A 6,047-nucleotide genomic window follows, 5' to 3' on the forward strand; every position below is an offset into this window, starting at 1 on the left:
AAAAAAAAAAAAAAAAAGCCTGTGTTAATGGCGTAGTAATTAAAAAAAAAGAAAAAGTCACACATATATCCAGAGTTAAAACATTGTAATGTTGTATGTCCTGAATTCAACAAAAAATGCAGGCATACAAAAAGCCAGAGGTATGGCCCAAATGAAACCCTCTGCCACAGAGTCAATTCCAACTAATAATGACCCTTTAGGACAGAGTAGAACTACCCCATAGGGTTTTTAGGACTGAAACTTTAATGGAAGCCAACTGCCTCACATTTTTTTCCCATGGGGCAGCTAGTGGATTTGAACTGTCCATCTTTTGATTAGCAGCCAAATGCTGTAACCACTACACCAGAGCCCAAATGAACAAGACAAAAAAAGAGAAATTGTCTCTAGGGAAGCCTGGAAGGTGGATGGCATTTTTTTTTTCTGTGCCGTTGAGTTTATTCCAACTCATAGTGATCCTATATACAATAGGAAAGAACACTGCCTGATTCTGTGCCATCCTCACAATTGTCACTATGTTTGATCCCATTGTTGCAGGCACTGTGTCTATCTTGTTGAGAGTCTTCCTTTTTTCCACAGACCCTCTGCTTTACCAAGCGTGATGTATTTCTACAGAGACTAGTCCTTCCTGATAAAAAGTCCACAGTATGTGAGACAATGTAACATCATCCTTGCTTTTAAGGAGCATTCTGGATGTACTTCATTTAAAACAATTTTATTTGTTCCTCTGGAAGTCCATGGTATATTCAACATTGTTCACCAACATCATAATTCAACTGCATCAATTCTTTGGTTTTCCTTATTCATTGTCCAATTTTTGCATGCATGTGAGACAATTAAAAATACCAAGGTTCAGTAAAGAATATAGTCATCAAAGTGACATCTTTGCTTTAAAGAGGTCTGAGGTATAGTAAATTATTTAGTGTGGCTTTTCTACCCATAAGTCTTTGTAAACTCCAAGGTGGGATTTTCTATGAGCAACTGAGGAGCTCCTGATTGCTGAAGTTGTCCACCTGGAGTATTTCTGTTGGGAGTGGCACAATACAATGTTCTGGGAGGTTCCTACTCTCTCTCAGGTGCTTAGAGTTCGGATGCTATGATTGGCTAGTTTGGTCACTCTGCCAAGCTCAAAAGGAAGCCTCCTAGAGGCAGAACACTCTCTGACTGCTGGTTGAGGAAGACGTGCTGCTGAAAGAGACACGTGCCCCTGAGACATGCACTGCTGGGAAAGAGATGCAAGAGACATGTATTGCTGAGTGAGACACCGAGGGACACGCACTGCTGGGAGAGAGACTGTGAGAGACTGTTGGCTGAGGGATGGTGGGCTGGAAGAGAGACTGAGCGTTCTTCCTGAACTTGAGTTGCAGCCTGGTGCTTCCCTAATAAACCCTGTAATCCATGAGTCTGTGTGGCCACTGCAGCGAATTATCAAACCCAGAGGAGAGGTGGTGGGTGCTTTGGGAGGAACGGTTGGTGAAAGGGCTGGAGGGAGGCAGCATGTCTGGTCTCGCAGGAATAGGCCTTGGGCTATTAATGGTAATTTTGTCTTCCTCTTGTGGGATTAGAGGTCAGAACATGTGGCCTCCTTGCCGTTTTAGCAAGGTCTTTTGCAGCATATGTGCCCAATGCCATATGTCCTTTGATGTATTTACATTTTGCAGGTTGTTAATGAGTCTTTCCCCAAGTTTGATGCCATGCTCTTTTTACAGTCCAGTGTCTTGCATTATTTGCTCAGCATACAGTTTAAGTATAGTGAAAGGATACAATCCTCATGCACACCTTTCCCAATTTTAAACCATGCAGTATCTCCTTGTTCTGGTTGAATGACTGCCTCTTGGTCTATGTACAGATTCTACGTAAGCATGATACAGTATTCTGGAATGTCCATTCTTCACAATTTTATCCATACTTTGTTATGATTCACACAGTTAAATGCCTTTGCATATTCAAAACAGCATAGGAAACGTCTTTCTGGAATTCTCTGCTTTTAGCCAACTCCATGTGACATCAGCAATCATATCTCTCTTCCCATTCCTTGTCTGAATCCAACTTGAATTTGTCATAGCTCCTTGTTTACATACTGTTGAAATTATTTATTTGTTATTTGCAGCAAACTTTTACTTAGTGTGAATATTAATGGTATTATTCAATAATTTTTGCATTCTATTGGATCATCTTTCTTTGGAATGGGCACACATATAAATCTAGTGGGCCAAGTACCTGGCTCTCTTCCAGATTTCTTGGTATATATAACTGCTTCCAGTGTTGCATCCATTTGATGAAATATCTCAATTGGTATTATGTCAATCTATGGAGCTTTGTTTTTATCCAGTGCCCTCAGTACACCTTGGACATTTTCCTTCAATACCATTGGTTCTTAATAATCTACTATCTCCTGATATGTTTGAATGTTGACCAATTATTTTTGGTACAATGACTCTTTGTATTCCTTCAGAAGACTTAAAAACAACAGTGCTGAACATGCTCAAAGGACAAAAGTAAAATATGGGCAAAGAACTAAAAGACATAAAGAAAATAATACATTAACAAAACAAGATTATCAATAAAAGGTAGACACTAATAAAGAGGAACTAAACAAAATTGCTAGGGAGCTCTGGTAGCATAGTGCCTAAGGCACTTGACTGCTAACCAGAAGGCTGGCGGTTCAAACCCACCAGCCACTCCTCGGAAGAAAGGTTGGGCAATCCTACTTCCATAGTGATACTGCCTCAGAAACCCAAGGAGGGGTCACTATGAGTTGGGGCCGACTTGACAGCAAATAACAACAACAACAACAACAACAAACAAAATTGCTGGAACTAAAAAAATAACAGTAACTGAAATGAAAAATTACATGGAGAAAATCAGCAGCAGATTTGTGCTGGCTGAAAAATCAGCAAACAAGAGGATAAGACAATCACATTTATTTAATCCTCAGTGCAGAAAGAAGGAAAGGATCAAAAAGATGAATAAAACCTAGCAGAATTATGGGACCCCAAGCAAACAAATATAGTTATTGGACTTATAGAAAGAGAAGAAAGGGAGAGGTATAGAAAGAATATTTGAAGAAATATAGAATAAAACTTCCAAATTTTATAAAGGCCATAAATCTACAAATCCAAGAAGTTCACAAACTATAAGTAGAATAAATCTAAAGGATCCACATGAAGATACATTATATCCAAACTCTAATAAAACTAAGATAAAGAGAAAATCCTGAAGGCAGCAAGAAAAAAGTGAACTTTAACATAAAAATAATCTTTAATAAAAGTAAATTCCAGTTTCTCTTCAAAAACCTTGGAGACAAGAGGTAGTGGAATGGTATATTTAAAATTCTTAGAGAGAAAAAAAAAACCTGTTAACTATGAATTCTATATACAGTAACATTATCTTTCAAGAATAAGAGTGAAATGACATTCCTAGATAAACAGCTGAGTAAGTTGTTGAAAACTAGACATCTTCATAAGAATTGTTAAAAGTAGTTCTTCAAATAGAGCTTGAAGCCATATGTAAAAAAGAAAGATATTCAGTAAAGGTAATCTAGTGAACAAATATAAGAGCTAGTTTATGGTATTTTTGGTTTGTAATTTTAGCTGTTATATCTTACATGACTCAAAAAACACAAAAAAATAAAATATAATTACCCCTGGTGCCACTGTGCTTAAGTGTACAATTGCTAACCAAAATATCAGTGGTTCTAACCAAACATTAATCTCACTGCCGTGGAGTCAGATCTGACTCATAGTGACCCCTCCTTGGGTTTCTGAGGTGGTATCATTATGGAAGTAGATTGCCCAAACTTCCTTCTGTATTATGGGTTTAATGATAAATTTAAGCAATTGAGAACATAATGTATAAAGATGTAATTTATGATAACAGCTACAGGAGGGGTAGTAATAGAAATTTTCCATGTTACTGGAGTTGAGTTGTTATCAATTTAGGGTAGGTTGTCAGAATCTTAAAGGTAGAGGGCTAATTCAAGATGGTAGATTAGGCAGATATACTACGCAGACCCTCTACAACAAAGACCTGAGAAATTAGGTGAAATGGATACAGATGACAATCCTAGAAGCTACAGATTCAAGGGAAAGTATTACAAAGTAGATAAAATACTGATTAGAGGAATAAATTGAACAAAAAGCATGAACAAGGAGGCATACAGAGTGGTTAATTACCAAGTGGCCTGGCACAGTATGGCAATTTTGAATTATTGAAAGTAGTGTTCTGATTGGGTCAGCAACAAAACAACTGGCTACACTTGATCAGAACTGCATGGGAACCCACACTGATGACTGGTAATCAGAGATGTGTCATCTCTCCCTTTACCCCACAAACCTCCCTGTGACTAGAGTCACAAAACCCATGCACTTGACTAATAGGTGGTGAAACCCTTCTCACTGCCAATGTTGTGCTGCTTTTTTATTTCTTCTTTTATTTTCTTTGGTCTTAGTTTTCCTCTCTTCCTCCATCTTTTTTTTTCTCCCTTTTCCCACCACATTTTTAATTTGTCATCCTGAAGCACATGTACCCCATCTCTGCTGACTTTGCAGTTGGCAATAACCCCTTCTTTACCACCATGGCTGATGATGGGCACTTCTACAGAGCAAGCTGTGTTTGGCAGGCAGTATTTGTACCAGTGTTGTGGTTAATTATTTATTTTTCTTATTCTTTGTTTCTTTCTTCTTAGTTATTCTGTATCCTCCTTCCCCCTTTTGTTTCTTTTTTCCCCCCCTCTTCTTCCAAACTTTTTTCCCCCGAGTCATTTGTGAGTCAGTGACCCTACCCAGGCATAGCCACCACTCCTGCTGTCCCACCCACTGGATGAGTGTCATCACTCACTCCACAACTGGATTGATGACAGAAAGCAACCATCATCTGCCTAGCCTTCCCTCAGGTGCTCTACATGACTAATGATCAGGAACTTGTGCCCACATTCCCATCCAGTACCAAATCCATGTGACAACATGTGGTGAGTTCCCCAGTGCTCCAAAACTAGGAATCAGAGAAGTACACTCACTCCATAGCCCAGATATATTTCAACAAAACAAAACCAAAGAATAAAGCAAAGCAAACTAACATGAAATCAACAAATTAACACAATAGCATCACAATATCTTGGAGATAACAGACAACTTCAAATCACACAAAAGAAACCAAGACTAGATAGACAGCTCAAGCAAACAACTAAAACACTGGGGCAGAAAATATTTTAAATGGAGAAATTCTATCTTAATTACCTGATAAGGAGTTCAAAAGAATTATACTTAGGACTTGTCAACCAATTATGAAATAAATCAACTAAAACAAAGGCAGCACCAGGGAAATCACAGAGTAAATCATGGAAAACTGAGAAAAAAAGTCTAGAAAATTTCAGAAAGACAAATAAAATACAAATTGACAAAATAAATGGAAAATTTGAAACCATACATAAACAGCAAATGGATATCCACACAATTACTACTATACTTTCAGAAATAAATAATACATTTGAAGGCAAAAGAGTAGATTTGAATCACTGAAAGACAGAAATAGTGAAATTGAAGACAAATCTCTTATCTGTAAGAGGAACAATCAGAAAAATGAATAAATTAAATGATGCCTAAGAATAAGTGGTCAAGAGGAATAACACGTATGATAAGAATTCTAGAATTGGAAGAGACAAATAAAAGCACTGAGGAAAATGCTGAATATTTGTTGAAAGAAAACTTCCCTAATATCTTAAAAGATGAGAAGATGTACATTCAATAAACTGCAACAAATCCCAGCTAGGAACGATTCTAAATGAATATCACCAAGATATATCATAATCAAACTCTCCAGACCAAAAACAGAAAGAATACATAAAGCATCTCAGGAAATTAAAAGTTACCTACAACAGAGAAATAAGACTAAGCTCTAATGTCTCAGGAGAAACCATGCAAGTGAGAATGCAATGGTATGACATATATAATACCCCCTAAAAAAAAAAAAAAAAAAAAAAAAAAACATACTCATAACTGGACCAATAACCAACATCATGATAAACACAGAAAATATTGAAGTTGCCAAGA

The sequence above is a fragment of the Orycteropus afer genome, unplaced genomic scaffold, assembly GCF_000298275.1.
Source record: "Orycteropus afer afer isolate SDZICR_OR568_19922 unplaced genomic scaffold, OryAfe1.0 scaffold00213, whole genome shotgun sequence".
In the NCBI taxonomy this organism is placed as follows: Eukaryota; Metazoa; Chordata; class Mammalia; order Tubulidentata; family Orycteropodidae; genus Orycteropus; species Orycteropus afer.